We start from the raw sequence: 21,053 nt of genomic DNA on the forward strand, positions 1-21,053 counted from the left end.
TTCCCTTCCTTTTGTATCAGTACTACATGGACCTGTAAAGATTCCCATCTCATCTCCATCTCTCCTCCCAGGGCATTCATATATTTCTTCAATTTGGATATTAACAGGTCGCTGTATTTTTTATAGTATCTTGCTGTATAACCATCTGGTCCCGGGCTTTTCCCCGTCATAGTACTCTTTAATGCTCTTATTATTTCTTCCTGTGTTATTTCCAAATCAAGGGAATTCAGTTGGTCATTACTTAACTTCGGTAATCCAGCATTTTTTAAATATTCCCTCCTTTTCTCTCTTCTCTCATTCTCAATTGTATTTACTGGGTCTTGGGGGCAATATTATATAGTTTACTATAATATTCTTTAAACACCTTAATGATCTCTTTAGTAGAATAAACCAATTCCCCCTTGAGGTTTTTTATTTTCTCTATATAATTCCTATTTTTTTTTTCCTCAAGGCTCTCATTAAATATTTTCCTGGTTTATTTCCCCATCTATACCTCTCACTTGCAACTTTACTAAAGACTCTTCTCTTCTCCTCCTCCATCAGTGACTCTAGCTCTTCTTTCTTTTTTATTACCTTCTGTCTTATCTCTTCTGATCTTCTACTTTTATGTATCTGCTCAAAGTCAGATATTTCTTTTAGCAACCCAGTAAATTTTTCTCTTCTTTCCCTTTTCTTTTTTGCCTCGGCAGCGATCAGTATACCTCTTATATAGGCTTTATGGGATTCCCACACTGTAGCCACCGACACCTCCCCTGTCTCATTCTCTTGAAAAAATCTTTCAATCTCTTCTCTGATTTTTTGATCCACCTCCTGATCCAGGAGAAGAGCCTCGTTCAACTTCCAACCTATCCCACCTGTCCCTCGTCTACTCCACCTCACTTTCAGTGTTACAGGGGCATGATCTGAAAGGGACATCACCTCTATTTCTACTTTCTCCACCAATTCTATAAGTTGATGATCTACCAATATATAATCCAGTCTGGAGTACATCTCATGTGCTTTGGAGAAGAAGGTATAATCTCTCTCTTTTCCATGAATCACTCTCCAAATATCCACCAGTTGACACTCATGTATCACCCTCTTCAGGATTCTCAGAGCCCTACCTCCCTCTCGTTGCACAGAAGAGGTCGTATCCATTTGTGGGTCCATACAAAAATTCAAATCCCCTGCCACTATCAAGCGTCCCTTCTTAAAGGCCATCAATTTTCCCAAGACTCCCTTCAGGTAAGCTTCTGGTCTTTTATTTGGGCAGTAGATATTAACAATTGTACATTCCTGCTCTTGTATTCTACCCCTCAAGAACAAAAATCTCCCCTCAGGATCTACCTCTCTCTCTTCTATCTCCAACCTTATATTTTTTGCAAACCCTATTGCTACTCCCTTAGCTCTCTTGATTGGGGAATCCGCATAAAACCATGTTGGGTAATTTCTAGAGTACAACTTTATATTTAACTTAATCTCTAGGTGTGTCTCCTGCAAAAATACCACCGAAGCTTCTCTATGCTGTAGCTCTTTGAATAATTTAAATCTCTTCCCAGGACAGTTCAATCCCTTTACATTATATGATATAAATCGGAGATCTTCCATCTATTTTCTTCCTTTTTTTTCTTTTTTTTTTTTTCTATCATGCAGAGTATTGCCTCTAAAACCCATCCCTCCCTAACCCTCCCCCCCTGACACCTCCTCTCCCCCCATCCTCCCACCTCACTACCCCTCCCAGGCCTCCTTTGCCTTTGATCCCTCTATAGGAGTTTGACTCCGCCTATGACCGCTCACCTTCCCCCCCTCCTCCCCGGTGTCCCCTTATCTATTGTCTCTCTATTTCCTCTTTTAACCAACTGCCATTATCCTGACCTACCAATGTCCAACTCTCCCTCTTCCACTTCCCAACCCGGTATCACTTATCTCTGCAGTCCAAGTTTATCACAGAAATCTTCCATATCTTCCGGAAATTTTAAGATAGCTGTAATTCCATCCCTCCACCCGATTAAACTTGTATCACGGCCCCATCTGTATTTCACACTATGTTTTTTCATCACTTCTAATAGGGGTTTCAATGATCTCTTCCTTCTCAGAGTCTCTGGTGTTAAATCTGCAAAAATTTGAATATTTTTCTCTCCATATGTAATATTTGTTTTTCCTTTTATCTTTTTCCATATCTCTTCTCTATCTCCGTAGTTATGGAATTTAACAATTATATCTCTTGGTTTTTCTATCCCTTTTTCTTGTTGATACTTCCCAATCCTGTATACTCCGTCCAATTTAAACATCTCCTCATCCGCTTTATCCATTATGGAGTTCAAAATTTTGCCAGTTAGCTCTTTTAAGTCTTTTATATCTTCCCCCTGTGGCAGTTCCGGGACTCCTCTTACTCTGAGATTATTTCTCCTTTCTCTATTTTCTTGTTCTTCCATCATATAAAGCAATCTCTTTTGTTCTTTTCTATCTTCTAGTATCCATTTTTCTAATTTTGGGATGGTTTGGGTATAAGTTTGAACTTTTTCCTCCATTTCCTCCACCCTAGTTAACAATTGTCCCATTTCTTCCCGAATCATCCCCATTTCATGCTTCATTGATTTTTCCAAGCCTTTAAACATCTCCGCCATTTCTTTTTTATTAGGTATTTGCATATCTCTTTCACGATCTCTCGGGTCAATGCCTTCCATTAATTGTTGACTATTATATACCGGGCCCAGGGAAAGTCTCGGACTATTATCCATACTTATTTCCAATTCACTTTTTTCATTTATTCCCTGAGTTTTTTCTGGGGTAACATTTCCCTGTGACACATACTTCTTAATCGTACCAGTTTGGGAGTTCTTAGGCCCACTCCCTTTAGTGTTTTTACCTTTCATGTTGTTTTTAAACCTTTTACTCTTATTTCCAGCTCTCCTGGACTCTTACTCCTCCCAATCTTCAGACCCGCCCTAGGAATCCCCTATTTCTTTTATTTTCAGGCATCTGAAAAGTCTAATACGAGGAATCAATGTATATAAGGCTCCAATATACAGATCCAATATATAAAGAGTGTAGAAGAGGACCTGCAGGGAAACCCACGGTCATCACTCACCCTTCACGTTGGAATATCACTCCAGAAGCAGTCCTCTTTTGTCATTATATCTTCTTAAGGGGATTCCTGTGGGTCTAATATAGCTCAAGTCACTTATCTTCCCATCAAATATCTCCTTATTTTGGAGGTGATGTGCTGGCAAATGTTAGGTTAGAGATTGGGAGAGGTATAGAGGTTAGAGGGTTAACCGTATTGTAGCGGTGGTGTAAGGCTGTAGGGATGGTATGGTGTAGGGATGGATTAGAGGGCTCAGGAAGATGGGATGGAGATGGTGTGATGTGGAGGCAGTATACTGGTTTACCTCCCCCACTTCTCATACTTGTTTAGACGCCAGGCAAGCTCTCCCACACCCGGATCTCCCAGGACTCCTCCGCGGCTGCCCACGTGTCGGCGCCGCTCCACTGACTCATCCGTCTCACTGGTGTCTCCCTGGCAACCCCACTCCTCCTCCGAAGCCGGCTCTCTCCTGGCTCCAGGCAATCTGACCGGCAGCCCGACCATCTCCCCGGCAACTCCACTCCTCCTCCGAAGCCGCCGCAGGACGTCAGAGGAAAACCCCGAGGCGTTCCTCTCCTGGCTCTCTCCCAGCTCTCTCCCGGGTCCAGGCAGCCGACCATCTCCGGGACTCCGTGAACCCTCTCCAGCCGGGTGAGTCACCGCACACCCTCGGTGCAGCTGGTCTCTCTACCGGGGCCTCATGGGGAGGATAGACGAGGGGAGGCTAACGGAGAGTGCTTACTGCACACTCTCCCATGCCGTCATAGTCAGGCTCCACCCCCGGCTGAGTTGCTGGTAAAGTGGGACTGTTGGTCCTGCGTTGTATGTAATGACATCAGAATGCTGCAACAAGCCTATACCCTGCGTAGTGTGGGGGTCCTGTGGGGGGAATTATACCTCAGCCTGAAGTGGGGCTTTAATAAAATGGAGACCTGAATGGAGAGGTGAGGAGGATTCTGGGAATATCATTTGATGTGACTATTTGTGTTCAGATGTAGAGTTTTCCTCCTGTGAAGTCTGGAGATCATATGACATCACATTGCCTCCACCTCCCTCCCTGATAGAAGAGAGAAAGAAGAAGAAGATTCTAGAAGTCACCAGAGAGATCACTGAGCTGCTGACAGGAGAGGTGAGCGGTGCCGGGAATTCTGGGACATTCTCCAGTAACAGACAAGGGATGTGTCTGGATGGTGACTGTATCATTGTGTGTGTCAGGTTCCTATAAGGTGTCAGGGTGTCACTGTCTATTTCTCCATGGAGGAGTGGGAGTATTTAGAAGGACACAAGGATCTCTACAAGGACGTCATGATGGACAATCAGCCGCCCCTCACATCACCGGGTAAGAGGAGACTTTATTGTAAAGGAGAGAGCAGTACGGAGGATCCACCTAGATCCCCCATCATCTGATAAACACATAGAAACAATGGATTCAGTCAGTGTGTGTGTTTCCTACAGATGGATCCAGTCATGGGAACCCACCAGAGAGATGTCCCCGTCCTCTGTATTCCCGGGATTCCACACAGGAAGGTCACACCATCCCTCACCATCATCAGGTAGATGATGACAATTATTGGTAGTTGTGATTTATACACAGCATGTTTGTTACAATGAATGTTTTATTATATCTTTCAGAGTGGAATCCTCGGGGATGATAATATTGATGTTAAAGAAGAGTATAAAGAGGAGGATGAGGAGTATGGAGTGATGGAGGAGTTTTCAGAAGGACACAAGGATATGATGGAGCCACCTAATACCAGGAACCCACCAGAGAGATGTCCCCGTCCTCTGTATTCCCGGGATTCCACACAGGAAGGTCACACCATCCCTCATCATTACAAGGTTGGAAGGACAGAACATCTAGAACATGGATTCATAGAGACAATGTGTGGATTTTTATGTGAGCTTCAGATGATATTTTCTCTCATTTCCTTGATTTAGAGTGGAGATCCAATCGATATAGAATTTGAGGTGAAAGCAGAAGAAGAAGAGGCGTATGTGAGGGATGATCAGCAGTCTATGGAGGAGGATGGAAAAACGGGGACATTTATAGAGGAGGACACTCCTACAGAGATCAGCACAGGTGGGTCATGAACACTAAATCCATTCCTCCACCCATACTGCTCACTGATTGGTCCAGAGTAGGGCGGGGACTGGGTGATATCAGCCTGTAATCCCCTGGTCACTTTCCTGAGCTGTGTTCCCCATCCTGTATTCCTGGATTTCTCTCGGATAATCTTCCTTCTCTGTGCTGCAGACACAATTTATGTATCTAGACTGGATTTATGGGGTTCAGCTGGCAGCAAAATGTTGATTTTCAGCACAGGCATTACTAGACCTTATCACCTGACATAAGTGTCTACAGTCTCCTTCCCCATGCCCAGGTCTAGTAAGATCTCTGACAGAACATTTCTCCCAGGGTTCCTTGCTCTGTGGTCTGCTGGCTGTGCCGGGTGGAGGGATATGTCTTGTATCTAGACTGGATTTAAATTGATTCTGGGGTTCAGCTGGCAGCAAAGTGTTAATCTTCTTCATACGTGTTGCTCTACCTAGGCACTTGGGGCATTCGTCTTGGGGTTCTTACCAATGCCCGGATCTATCAAGGTCTGCTGGTTGTGCCAGGTGGAGGGATATGTCTGTAGTGTCTCAGACCCAAGTCACTGAGTGCAGTCTCAGGAGATGGGAGGCAGCGGTGTGGGATCTCTGCAACTTGTCTACAGTAAACATTTAGGCTTCCACTTATTACTGAATACCAATATTATGAATCCTGACCCTTACACTGTATAATTTATATTGTACATTACATACTCCTGACCCCTGCTGTCAGGGCTCCGGGTATGACCAGAGGTATGTGAACTGACACAGGGAAACGCAGGCTTCAGATATGGTATAAATAAGACAATTTATTAAGACTAACAATACAAATATAAACGCAGTGCACCAAACCCCAAGCTAACACAAATACATACAACAAGGTGAAACAAACCCAAACCTAAACTGATACAGATACTCAGGTACATACACATATAGAGCACAGCGTAGTCAGGCAGGCGATAACTATCGGGCAGGAAGGTACAGGAGGAGCAGGCGGAGAGTAGTCAGGTCACAAGCCGGGTACAGCAACTAACGGCAGGTAGGTACAGGGGGTCAGGCAGAGAATGGTCGGGGTCACAAGCCAGGGATCAAACAGGAGAAGTCAGCAGAGGTCAGGATCAGGCAGGGTCGGCAACAAGTCAGGCAGAAACAGGAACAGGAATGCAGGTTACAAGATACAGGGGCCCATGGAAAAACACACACCAAGGCCCTGACTGTGAGTCTGGCCATTCCTTAAATACAACCCCTGCAATCAGCTTCAGGTGTTTTGGCTGACTGCAGGGGTGAGTCTCTGATTGCTGAAAGCACCCGCTGGCCAGCCCTGGTATTGCAGCCCACAAGCCAGGTGAGTCCCACCGTTATTGGCAAGTCCATTCCTGACCCCTGCACTATATACTCTATGTTGTACATTCCATACTCCTGACCCCTGCACTATATACTCTATGTTGTACATTACATACTCCTGACCCCTGCACTATATACTCTATGTTGTACATTACATACTCCTGTCCCCTGCACTATATACTCCATGTTGTACATTACATACTCCTGACCCCTGCACTATATACTCTATGTTGTACATTACATACTCCTGACCCCTGCACTATATACTTTATGTTGTACATTACAGACTCCTGACCCCTGCACTGTATACTCTGTGTTGTACATTACATACTCCTGACCCCTGCACTATATACTCTATGTTGTACATTACATACTCCTGACCCCTGCACTATATACTCTATGTTGTACATTACATACTCCTGACCCCTGCACTATATACTCTATGTTGTACATTACATACTCCTGACCCCTGTACTATATACTTTACGTTGTACATTACATACTCCTGACCCCTGCACAATATACTCTATGTTGTACATTACATACTCCTGACCCCTGCACAATATACTCTATGTTGTACATTACATACTCCCGACCCCTGCACTATATACTCTATGTTGTACATTACATACTCCTGACCCCTGCACTATATACTCTATGTTGTACATTCCATAGTCCTGACTTCTGCTCTCCCCCTCCCCCCACTGCTATATATAAACATAATATGGATTCTCTTTTGTTACCCCCATTTCCTCCCAGTTGGACATTTTATATCGGATGATGTGATTGGAGCACAGACTTTTACATGGTGATAATAATGTGATAATATCCTCCAACTTTGGACCCTTAAACAGAAAGTGATAATGAGGGCGGAGTCAATACCCCAATGATGGTGGTCTTCAGGATCAGTCCAGTCTTCATCTTGGTTGTTCTCCCCCCATCCTCACTCTCTGACCTCTGGTGGGGCTCAGCCCCGCTGTTCTTCATGACTAAATCATGGACTAAATAAGGAAGTGCAGTACTTCTTGTGTTGGGAAGATGGCGATGAGTGATAGAGGGGGTGGGGACCCTCGTCCTATAATCCCCTCATCACTTTCCCTCCTATAAAAGACAGTTCTGGTTGTTTCCTCACTCTCTGACTAAGGTCCATGAATAAAGAAATGACCTGGTAGGAGATCAGAGGAGCCATTTCCTAGTTCCCTTGAGGGTGGAATTGTAAGCTCCTCAGAGACCAAGCTGCCTGATGTGGGCGGAGTCCTGGTTTGGGGGAACCAATCAGCTCCTGTCTAGTAATCCTCTTTGTCTTTGTATTTTAGTCCATGGCCGGGAGATGAGGAAAACCTCCGAGGATTGTCTCACTTTGTCTCCAGACTGGAAAGTAGAAGATGAGGACATTACACAGTATAGTCCAGGAGAAAACCCGGCTCCCTCCAATGTCCATCCGGCACCACCCAGTGTAGATGGGCCATCGGATTCCTCGTATCCTGAGGAACATCAGACTGTGCGGGTCCAGGCCGGCCTTCCAACAGGGAAGATCTTCTCCTGTCCTGAGTGCGGGAAGCGTTTCAGTTCTACATACCAGCTTAATAGGCATAAAAGATCTCACACGGGGGAGAAGCCATATTCCTGTTCTGAGTGTGGGAAATGTTTTTCAGTGAAGTCCAGTCTGAACACACATCATAGATCTCACACAGGGGAGAAGCCATATTCCTGTCCTGAGTGTGGGAAATGTTTTTCAGAGAAGTCTGCTCTTTATAAGCACCAGAAATCTCACACAGGGGAGAAGCCGTATGCCTGTGCTGAGTGTGGGAAATGTTTTTCAGAAAAGTCCAGTCTTCATACACATCAGAGATCTCACACAGGGGAGAAGCCATATTCCTGTCCTGAGTGTGGGAAATGTTTTTCAGAAAAGTCCAGTCTGCAGAAACATCAGAGATCTCACACAGGGGAGAAGCCATATTCCTGTCCTGAGTGCGTGAAATGTTTTTCAGATAAGTCCAATCTTTACAAACATCAGAGATCTCACACGGGGGAGAAGCCGTATTCCTGTCCTGAGTGCAGGAGATGTTTTTCACACAAGTCCCATCTTTCCAGACATCAGAGATCTCACACGGGGGAGAAGCCTCTCTCCTGTCCTGAGTGAGGGAAATGTTCCTCACTGAAGTCCTGTCTTCCTGTACATCAGGGGTCCCACACAACCCCTGAGGTGTATTAGTGCCTTGAGTGCGGGAAATGTCTTCTAGATGAATGTTGCTGGACATCCCAGCTCTCATGTGGGGAAGAATCACACCCTGATATACACCTCAGATATACACCATGGCTGATCTTCATCATGGAAGAAACAGTCCATAAGGAGATCAGAGGCCCCCAAAGACATGGATGAAGTGTGGGACCGGGTTGGTCATTGATATCAGGAGAAGAATATAAATGGAGTGTGAAAAGCTCTGTAATGATGGAGAACATTCCCCCGGCTCAGCAAATCTCCTAATGACATCGGTGTTTTAGCCCCATTCACAGAGAAGGAATGGACAGGAGATACAATCTCTCATACAGACAGAATGGTCATGTGACTTTATAAAGAGGAACGCCAGAAAATCCCATCAATCAAATCTTCCAATGTGTTCTGTGCAATCTGCGTACACATGGGGGGAGGGGCAGACCCAGGGGCATCCAGTGAGAACACAGAGGGGGGCTGGCTTACCATGGTAGGCAAGAAGCGTCATAGACCCGAGCACCAGCATGTCCATCGGCCACCATAAACAAGGGAGCTGGCCCAGCACAGAACTCCTGGGAAGACGTACCTGATGCCACTTTCCTGCTCCATTTTCCATCCAGCCAGTGATGGTCCTGCCGCCATTTGTTTTATTATTGGTGTATACTCTGATCAGCAGGAATCATTTCTCCTGAAGAAGTGAGCGCTGCACCACGAAACGCGTGGAGATGGATGACGCTGCTGGATCCTCCTTATGGTGCTCAGAATTCTGTCCCACGGTGATTGTTGTCCAGGAATTGTCCATTGATGGACTTTGTGAGAGATTTCATGGCCTTGTACACCTGCTGGGAGGGTTGTATGATTTCTACGCTGATTGGGAAGAAAACATTGGAAGATCTTTATTGATATGTTTTTCTGGAGTTCCTCTTTATAAAGTCCCATGAGTCCCATTGTGTCTGTATGAGAGATTTCATCTAGGGTAAGGACTGACCTACAATCCATCCATGCACACTTACCTCTCCGGATCTGCTAAGGAATGGACATGCACTTTCACCAGGTGAATGGTTCTACACATTCTATGAATAGACCCCCAAATATCAGGAGACGTTTCTATAAAGACGGGAAGTATGGAGCAGAGAAATGAATAGACCTCCCAGCAACGTTATTGTAATGTACACCAATAATAATGACTCCGCCCCCACATTCCAGACAAGGGATCATCCTGACCAATCGGATTTCTTCCTTTACTATTTCCTGATTTTTTTTTTTTTGCAATCCTGTTGAAAGTGAAATTATAATAAAAATGTATTGAATGAAAAACAAAATCCTGTGTGTGTGCAATGATGACAAAGCTGTGTATCCAGAAACGGCTGGTCGCTGACACTTCCATATACAGCCCAATGAAGTGACAAGGAAGCCCTAGAACCCTTTGGAGGAACCCTGGCTGAGAAAGGCTGGACTAGGCAGTCACATATCTCTGCCCCCCTTGCAGGGTTCCCAACCCTCCGGGACTTTTATTACTGACACAACATGAAATAGAATAGAATGGATAGATAATGTGGACATTGTAGTCAATGGAAGGTGATGAAGGGACGGGCAGAATCAAGCTCCTTGATAGTAGAGGCAGACCCGATCAGTCCTCATGGGGGTCACATACATGTATAATAGACCCTGGTGGTGTCATGGAGGACAATCCTCAGGTATCCTCATATGTAGATGATAGTCACTGAGATATCAGATAAAGCCACACGCTGCTATCTCACACTTGGCACAAAGACAGCCAGTAGATGGATGTAAAGAGATGACGGAACGGGGCACTTGTAGAGTCAAAGGAGGCAGCGGTCACCATTCACTTTCAGCACAGGAGAGTCCCTCAATCCTCAGTGAGGTCATATACATACATGGCAGACCCATATAGATCCCATAGGGGGTAATCCACGTAGTCATCCACGGATAATTGTGGTAATAGCAGTGTTGCCAGTATATGGATGGCGGGTTATAATGACAGGATAGATAGTGCAGTAGGCAGTGGGTGAGCAGAAATATGAGACTGATAGAGCCCTGTGTGCCAGCGATAGGAACAAGGACATCAGACAGGTGGAGCTCAGCCCAGCAATTTCCATGAATGGGGACTCCCGCAGTGTATTAGTGCCTTAGTCCAAAAAACAGAGTCCGCTCACCCATCCAAGTGCCGTTTGCTAATGCATTGTCCTCCCGCTGCATAGTGGAAGTGTAGAGGCACGCCGTGTAATCATCTGTGGATGAGGAGGTCTGCAAAGAGGTCTAGTGTGTCCAGAGTGGTGTGGCCAGGTGGTGAGGCTGTGTGGAGAGGCCTGGATGCCGGGGACGCGGGCGTCATGATGTTGTGATGTCAACGTGTTTCATCCACTGAGTCACGTGAGCTTCTTCAGCCCACACCGCACTGGACACACTAGACCTCTTTGCAGACCTAATCATCCACAGATGACTACACGGCATACCTCTACACTTCCACTATGCAGCGGGAAGACAAACAGCACTTGGATGGGAAGCAGAAGGAGCCTAGAGAGAATGGGGAGGAGAAGAAGCCTAGAAAGGATGGGAGGGGATGGAGCCTAGAGAGGATGGGGAGGGGAAGGAGCCTAGAGAGGATGGGGAGGGGAAGGAGCCAAAAGAGGATTAGAAAAGAGAAAGAGCCTAGAGAGAATGGGGAGGAGAAGGAGCCTAGAGAGGATGGGAGGGGAAGGAGCCTAGAAAGGATGGGGAGGGTAAGGAGCCTAGAGAGGATGGGGAGGGGAAGGAGCCTAGAGGATGGGAGGGGAAGGAGCCCAGAGAGGATGGGAGGGGAAGGAGCCCAGAGAGGATGGGAGGGGAAGGAGCCTAGAGAGATTTGGGAGGAGAAGGAGCCTAGAGAGGATGGGAGGGGGGTAGAAACCTAAGAAGAATGGGAGAGAAGAGTGGAAAAGGAAGGGAAAGAAAGTATAGAGGATGGGGAAGAAGCCTAGAGAGGATGGGGAGGGGAAGGAGCCTAACGAGGATGAGGAGTGAAAGAAGCCTAGCCTCCCCAGTGGTATTCCTGAGTGTAGCTCGGGGTAAAATTTCAGTATCAAGAGAGGTAACCCCGAGCTACACTCCAGATAACCATGCGGCGTTGCTCAGGGAGTCCCTGCAGTGCTTACCTTGTCCTTCACTCCCGCGATGTGTCCCCTGCAGCATCCCCAGCCATCTCCTCCGGCCGATACTGGCTTCCGGCTTCGGGACGTACGGGTGTCGGAACCGGCGGCAAATTTAAAAAATTTCATTTTTTTGCAAATATTACATAGTAAAACATTGCTGTTTCAAACCATTTCACATACATTTTGTCCCGAGTGCTTTGTCCGGCGCCCTGCCTGCATTTTTACTGTTCTTTCTGCCTGTAAACAGAAACGTCCATGGCGTCCAAAAAGCGTCCCTTTAGGTCAGACGCGGTTTTAGAGCGGCTAGAGAACAGCGATAGGAAATCAGAACCACTTGCAGAATTGAGTGATAATGATTCATGGGGGAAATATGTCATCAGACACTGAAAACGATTTTGCGACTTTGCTCAGCAATGTGCAAACTTGGCGCTCTATTTCAAATTTCAGTGTTTTTGGTTTGATTATATTATTGAATTACATTTATTATTATTATTGTCACGGACTGCCAGTGCCTCTCCCATCCCCCGCCATATCCCTCCACCCCTCCCTTCCCCCTGGCACATTCTGAAGTCTGCTGGGCCGGCCGTTGCCGAGGCAACCTAGCCGCGTCCCACTTGATTTTCAAAACTCTTGCACAGGAAGTAGCCTCTCTCTCTGTTCCTGGCCATGCGGCAGGAACCATCTTGCTCCCAGAAAGATGCTGGGAGGCTCAGGTGAGGTGGACTGAGCCTCCCCAGCCATCCCCCCTGTACACTCTGCAGACCCCAAAAGGTCAGGACTGTAGCCCTCTACAATACCCAGGGTTGGGAGTTTCCACAGCTCTGCATGAGCCTTCTCCTCAAAGGTCAGTGCCCACAGCTGAGACCCTGCCAGTCTGTAAGCCTGTCTACTGAGCACCCTTGCACCCTGTCTGCTGCTGAGTGCCCTGGGAGCTGCTGCTGAGGGAGCCTGCACACTGTCCGTGGCTGCGTGTCCCTGGAAGCTGTCTGCTGCTGAGTGCCCTGGGGGCTGCTGCTGAGGGAGCCTGCACACTGTCCGTGGCTGCGTGTCCCTGGAGGCTGTCTGCTGCTGAGTGCCCTGGGAGCTGCTGCTGTCTGCTGATCACTGGTTGTCCCTAGAACGCTGACCGCTGGTCGTCCCTGTCTGGAGCCGCCTGCCGCTGAGGGTCTGCAAGCTGCTTACCGTGAGTGTCCTGAACTGTCCCTGCTGTGTGCACCGACCACCCGTGTCCTGAACTGTCCCTGTTGTGCGGACTGACCACCCGTGTCCTGAACTGTTCCCGTTGTGTGCACTGACCACCCGTGTCCTGAACTGTCCCTGTTGTGTGCACTGACCACCTGTGTTCTGAACTGTCCCCGCTGTGTGCACTGACCACCTGTGTTCTGAACTGTCCCCGCTGTGTGCACCGACCACCCATGTCCTGAACTGTCCCTGTTGTGTGCACTGACCACCTGTGTTCTGAACTGTCCCGCTGTGTGCACCGACCACCGTGTCCTGAACTGTCCCTGTTGTGCGCACTGACCACCTGTGTCTTGAACTGTGCCTCCTGTGTGCACCGACCACCCGTGTTCTGAACTGTCCCCGGTGTGTGCACCGACCACTCGTGTCCTGAACTGTCTCCGCTGTGTGTGCACTGACCACCCATGTCCTGATGGCATGCCCGGAGTATAGCTACCTGTGGTGCCCCTGAGTGCTTGAGCCATCGCTACCCGTTGAGTCCCCGTGAACCCAATGACCCTAGAAAGCTGGGTGGGAGCTGTGCTGTGGCCAGTCTCCACAGCTAGAGTCCCGTTGAGTCCCCGTGAACCCAATGACCCTAGAAAGCTGGGTGGGAGCTGTGCTGTGGCCAGTCTCCACAGCTAGAGTCCCGTTGAGTCCCCGAGGCCCCTGCCCAGTGGTAGGTTGCCTTCTGTTGCCTGAGCCCCTGTCCAGGGGTAGATTGCCGTCTGTTGCCCGAGGCCCCTGTCCAGTGATAGGTTGCCCTCTGTTGCCTGAGGCCCCTGCCCAGTGGTAGGATATAAGGGAATACTTCTCTTACTGGTCACTGATATAAGGGGGTCTTTCTCCTACTGACCACTGATATAAGGGGGTCCTTCTACTGACCACTGATATAAGGGGGTCCTTCTACTGACCACTGATATAAGGGGGTCCTTCTACTGACCACTGATATAAGGGGGTCCTTCTACTGACCACTGATATAAGGGGGTCCTTCTCCTACTGACCACTGATATTAGGGGATCCTTCTCCTACTGACCACTGATATAAGGGGGTCCTTCTACTGACCACTGATATAAGGGGGTCCTTCTCCTACTGACCACTGATATAAGGGGATCCTTCTCCTACTGAACACTGATATAAGGGGATCCTTCTCCTACTGACCACTGATATAAGGGGTCCTTCTCCTACTGATCACTGATATAAGGGGGTCCTTCTACTGATCACTGATATAAGGGGGTCCTTCTCCTACTGACCACTAATATAAGTGTAGCAGGAGATATTAATCCTGTCTCATGGCTGTGATCTGCTGACTGGCCTCTCCTGTGTAACCTGACACTTGCCCTGACACAGACAAAGCAGTGAGGGATTTCAGCCCCCCCTTCTCCTCTCAGACTGTAAGAGAGAGAGAGCCAATTATGAGAGCCATTAAAGGAGCCAATGACAAGGACTCTTTCAAGCAGGAAGTGCAGCTGCAAAGCATTGTGGACGATGGAGTTTTGAACAGAAACGGCCTTATAGGCTAATATGGAGATAGAATTAAAAAAAGAACCACGAAAGCCATCATGCTTAGGGAGAGCAGAGTGAAGGAGCCATCTGGGGTTTCTCCTGAGGGAGAGGGAGATTGCATGTGGCAGGAGAGAGATTGGACCTGGCAAAGAAGTGCTGATGGGCAGTGCACTGCATGCTTGGTGATCTGCATCAGACAAAGGAACATCCAAACTGAGAGAAGTGGTCTACAGTACAGTGCCTACACTGACAGTGTGAAGTGCTCATCGTGAGGTGACCAGAGGAACCTGTCATTTCCAAGACGATCGTTTGGGCCTTTGTCACAGGATCTGGTGAGAGGGATTTCTCCCACTGTCAGATGACAGGAACATTGCACACATACAGAGACATCATACCTTGCTCATATTCACCAGGCACTGGGTTGTGTAGATGGCCCTGCTGAACAGACACCGTGTTCACTTTGCTATACAAATACTGCCACAGGATTACAATTACACTTTAAGTGTTTAAGGAGTTTAAGTGCACCAACGAAAGTGTCTCGCTGAAGATCCCAACATTCATCCAGTTACAAAGAGACTAAAGTTACTGGTGCCATACGTGCACGCGCATGCGTAGTCAGGCCTCTATATTGCATGGTGTGTGAGGGAATAGCTTTACCTTGAAAGTAGCTATTAAGCATCATTTGGGTACAGTGTTTTCCTATTGGGGTCATGGTGTCGGGGGTTGAGAAGGGAGAAGTCTGACACAACAGAGAGTCATTCTTCTGCTCTCCTCCTGCTTGGACATCATGGGGCCAAATTTATGAAGAGGAGTTAAATCCACTTTGAGGTTGCCATTTAAGTGTTTCCTCTGCTCTTGGGGTTATTCATGGTTGGAATCCCCTGAAAGCAGCCCGAGTGTAAAAGTGAGTTATATTGCTTTCCGTCACAGTATTTGTTGTTCTCTTGATTCTCCTAACATATACTGGTTGTTAATGTTTACTACTTCCCATAGAGGTCTACAGTAAAGCTGATCTCTGTGTTTTATTATAAAGTGTGTGCTTTTCATTGGTCCTTGCACTTACACTATTGCCAGGTGTGCCAGTTGGGGCTGAGACAGTTCTTGGGGTTGAAAGGAAGAGTGGCGGAGTGAACAAACTTAAGCAGCCCCTTCGGGGGTATCGCTACATAAGGGAGACCTTCCTCTACTTATCACTGATATAAGGGGTCCTCCTACTGATCACTGATATAAGGGGGTTCCTCTCCTACTGACCACTGATATAAGGGATCCTTCTACTGATCACTGATATAAGGGAGTCCTTCCCCTACTGACCACTGATATAAGGGGTCCTTTTCCCACTGATATAAGGGGGTCTTTCTCCCATTGGTCACCAGTAAGGGATTAATAAACAGACCACTTGGAATGAGCTCTGGATTTGGACTGAACCCATTGTGACAGTGTGGCGATCTGTCACCCTGGATTCTCAACAAGGCAGGTTGAGGGGCTCCAGGGTAAAGGTTTGATATGGAGGAAAGTGGCTTTTCACGTTCCTCCTTTGTTTGTAAGGTCCTTTTTGGGAGCTGGAGCCTGGAGATTTCAAAGCGATTTGGGAGGGATGAAATCTCCAATCCTGGGACCAGGTTTTGGAATAGGCCAGGAGACTGATTTCACAGGTGTGTGCAGGCCTTTAGAGAGAGTCAGGACCAGGGTTCTGGGCTCCACTGGGAAGACAGGAGGTCACTGCCTGGAAGTCAGGTGGGCTTCACCTAGGAGAGGTGGAGGCCAAAAGCAGCAAGGGGCTGCTAGAGACTAGCTGTATGCTAGTGGCCAGCGGTGTGCAAGAGCCGTGTCTTGAAGAAGTCTGCAGGAGGCAGATATCAAGCTGAGTATAAGCCAGGAGGCTGAATTTTGTTTTGTGTGATGGTGGATACCCCTGCGTGGGAACCTCTTATGTTATGGGACATTCTTTAAATAAAAGTGGGCTAAAAAGGCCCTTGAAAAAGAAAGCGAGTAGCTGTTTGCGTTTCAAAGCTCTACCACGTTGAAGCGAGTTCCCACACCATGTACAGAATTTGGATTTTTGGGGGTCGGAGAATTGCTGAACTAAAGGATATTCAGCCAAGTTTTACCTCCAGTTGCAGTATTACTATCACTGTGGCAGCTTCCCCCTCAGGCCGGTTGATAGGGAGTCAGGAGCTGTAGGTGCCCTAAGACCGGGTGATATACAACACTCTCCACCCCCCTCCTATTTAGTTGTCAACTGGGGAATCCCAACTGACTGGTGAATGTAAAATAAATGCATGGGACCCTTAATAGTTCATACAAGGCCCATCCAAGAATGCACCCTGGCTGCCCAGGATAGGGTGGGGGATGGGGAGTGAGCATTCCCCTCCTGAACCATACCAGCCTACATACCCTCAACATGGAGAGAGTATCTTGCCAAGCCCATTCCCAAGTGGTTGGAAAGTTGAACAAGTCCAATGTATGAGCTCGTATCGGGGAACACGAGGAATGTGTACAACATAAGTCATCGGGAAATGGATATCTGTCTGCAGAACAAACTCTAATACGTGGGAACTAGTGATGACTGAACTGTCCTGGGTTTGGTTTGATGTTGAACTCCAACCCCATTGAAAGCTACAGAAGCCAAATCTGTCAAATGATAAATTCCTTTTTTCTGGGCTAATAGGCAAGGGAGTGTCAAACATATCATGGGGAAGGGGAGGGCGCCCTGGAGAACATGGACCAATGCTAAATATCTGTAAACATTCCATGCAGCCGGGAGCAGTGATTATTTTAGCTCTGACATTTAGAAATCTAAAAACATTTTTACATTTCCAGCAAATGACATTTCCCTCCGGATTCTTTTATGAAAGCAGAAAACATCACATAGACCCTCCAGAGTTCCCCCACCATACATGAGGGGTCTGCAATGTATTTGGGGGTCTTCCTGTTTACTTCCTGCGTGTGTTCCATAGATCAGAAGTGATGTAGGCGGAGATGACATCACAATGAGTAGCCCCGCCCCACCATTTCCACCTACATCTGGGTCAGCGGTGGCCATCTTGGATCCATGTAGTAGAGCTGAATGCCGCCATTTGTATTATTGATGTGAGTGCGCACTTGGAAGGGATTTATTGTCACGATTCCAATAACAATGACTGCACTGTGGCTTCTATGTTCTTGTTTCTTCATGATGGACACAATGCATTTGGAGGATCAGAAGCTGGAAGGAGGTGACTTGGAAGGCTGCCTGGAAGGACAGGGCCAATCTGAGCTATTGTGAAGCCACCTATTAGTAGGGTGATGGAGGTGTGGTGAGCTCACAATGTGAGAGCGTGGGATCTGGGTTTGGGGAAGGAGGTGTTTTGTAGTCCACTACGCACGGTTGGCTGGAGCATATACTGAGATTTGGAGGAAGAAGCTCTGGAGGGTTTGGAGACATTTCTTGGTGGTGATCTCATTTATTGAAGTATAAAGGACACGTTGGATGGACTTTTATTTCACTTTCTGGTGAGGAGGGACTGATCAGGAGGGACCTTGTTGTCTACCAGTAGAGTCTGAATGACTTGTATTCCCAGATGGTGGGGACTGGACCTCCTGAATGAAGAATAGGGAATGTCATGTCTCTGAAGATCCTCCCCCAATATATAGTCCCACTTCTTCCAGCTAAAGCAACATGCTATTGATCTCCTGGGATTGGGTGACCTCCAGAAATCAGACAGATCTGATTGGTGGGGACATGATAGGAAATCAGCTGACATGTTTTTTTCTTCTGTAGTCCAGACCTTCCTGGGAAATGTTATTGTGTCAACAATCTCTCCAGGAACTTCAAGGAACTCCACAAATGAGTCAAGTTGATCAGGAAGGGGGTGGGGTGCTTCGGAAGGCTGGAGGATCTGATATCCATGAAAGAAATAGTCCCCATTCATGTTTTCATTCATCATCTACACTGCCTGACATGATAAAGGGAAATGGGTGCTAATAGAATGCAGGAGATCTGCCGACTGAAAGAAAGTAGAAATGGATACTAATAGGTTACAGGAGATTGGCTGAAGGGAAAAGGGGAAATGGGTGCTAATAGGATGCAATAAATCTGCTGGGTCAAAAAAAAATGGGTGCTAGCTGACAACATAGATCTGCTGAGACAAAGAAAGGGAACAAATGCTAATAGGATGCAAGAGATCTGAGAAGAAAAAAGGAGGGGGATGAATAGATGCAGATCTCTTTCAGCTCATTTGCACCTGCCGCTCCTTTTTTCAGAAGATCTCCTGCATCCTATTAGCATCTATTTCCTCTGCTGAGAATAAAATGGTGATGGATTTTTTCTCCCTTTATTTCATTTTATTTTTCTTACTAAGTTGTGTGTTCATGTACTAACCACCAGAACATGAGAACAGCCTCCCGGAATATTAGGACCGCCCACCAGAGCACTCTGATCACCCCTCTAATATTGGGTAGGTCCCTCTTCTGCTGCCATCAAGGCCTGGACTCCACTAGTCAAACCATCACATGGCCTCCCCTGGCTTGTCTTCATCCCATAATGCATCCTGGTGTCATCTCTTCCCCAGGTAAGTGACACCCCCCCCCGCCATCCACATGATGGAACAGAAAACGTCATTCATCAGACCAGGCCACCTCCTTCCATGGCTCCTTGGACCACTTCTGATGCTCACATACCCAATGTAGGTTCTTTTGGCTTTGACACGGGTCAGTATGGGCACCCTGATCGGTGTGCAGCTACACAGCCCCATACACAACAAACTGACCTTTTTGTTTGCTTTCAACACACCAACTTCAGGGACAACATGTTCACTTACTGCCTAATATATCCCACCCACTCTCAGATGTCATTGTAATGAGATAGTCAGTGTTATTCACTTCACTTGTCAGTGATCATAATGTTATGGCTGATCAATGTATAGTCCATACACAGCACAAGGCCGGGGTCACACTATGAGATGGATCTCAGGGCTGCAGTTCCTCTGAGCTCCACAAGGTGGTGATCTCACTTCTACCCAGACAGGAAGTCTCTATGGAAGACAAGAAGTGATGTCAGGGACAGACAGGAAGTGATGTCAGGGACAGACAGGAAGTGACCTGAATAAAGACAGAAAGCTCCATGTGGCACAAAGAAGAGGAGCCATTGGTGGAAGTAGCAGCAGAGGAGGTAATAAGATGCTATGTTCTATTTACACCCATTAACCCCCCGTCATGTCTGTCCTCTTCCTCCATAGTCACGTCCGTCCTCTTCCTCCATAGTCACTGTGATGTCTTATCTCCAGCAGATGATGATATACACATATATAGTGTGGGAACCCAGATTAACCCCTTGCCCTCCATAGGATTTACCCCCCTTAATGACCAGGTCTCTTTGCTATTCGGAGCTGCACTATTTTAGCTGTTATCAGTTGAATAACAGTTGCACGATCATGCAATACTGTACGCAAAATAAATTTGCATCCTTTTTTGCCACACAGAGCTTTCTTTCTGCTTTTTATATTTTGCGCTATAAACAAAAAAAGACCCAAAATATTGAATTAAAATTTATATTTTTTACTTTCGGCTATAAAAAATATATATCGGAAACTCGAGGTTAGACCAAAATGTATTCTGCTTCATGTTTTTGGTAAAAAAAATCCCAATAAGTGTATATTGATTGCTTTGTGTGATAGTTATAGCGTCTACAAACTATATGAGAGATAATGGAATTAACGCCATTTTTTTTTTGCTATACAGCGCTGTGCTAGTTTACCTGACAACTGTGCGGTCATGTAATATATAAATGAAATTGATGTCCTTTTTTCACACAAATAGAGCTTTATTTTAGTGGTATTTGATCACTTGTGCGCTTTCTATTTTTTGCGCTATAAACAAAAAAATTTTTGAAAAAAAATGATCTTTTCTCATTTCTGTCATAAAAAATATCCAAAAAACTAAACTTTCATCATACATTTAAGCCAAAATGTATTCTGCTCCATGTTTTTGGTTAAAAATCCCAGTAAGTGTATATTGATTGCTTTGTGTGATAGTTATATCTACAAACTATGGGATAGATAATGGAATTTACAGCTTTTACTTTCTGACTGCCCATCATATTTCTTGAGGTGCTAAAATACCAGAGGAGTACAAACACCCCCAAATGAGCCCTTTTTTTCGGAAAGTAGACACCTTAAGCTATCTGCTGAGAGGCATATTGAGATCCCCCCCCCCCCCAAGTTTTTGGAAAATAACTTTTTTTTTTTTACACAAAGTTGTCATTTAAATGATATATTTGTCACACAAGCCATGTGTATATGTGGAATTACACCCCAAAATACATTCTGCTACTTCTACCAAGTATGGGGGTACCACATGTGTGAGACTTTTTGGGAGCCTAGCCACATACAGGAGCCTGAAATCCAATGACTGCTTTGAAATCCCAAAGGTGTGGAACCTCCTCATTACACTTCCTCACTACCTATCACAGTTTTGAAGGCCC

General features: G+C 46.5%; 1 pseudogene; it reads left to right on the plus strand.

Annotated features, from left to right (window-relative positions):
- The first annotated feature begins 7,822 nt into the window (after window positions 1–7,822).
- The window catches only part of LOC149443980 (uncharacterized), a 35,018-nt pseudogene continuing 21,787 nt past the window's right edge, over window positions 7,823–21,053 (plus strand).

This window comes from Staurois parvus, unplaced genomic scaffold (genome assembly GCF_062004578.1).
Source record: "Staurois parvus isolate SC_StPar_1 unplaced genomic scaffold, SC_StPar_1.0 ptg000819l, whole genome shotgun sequence".
NCBI lineage: Eukaryota > Metazoa > Chordata > Amphibia > Anura > Ranidae > Staurois > Staurois parvus.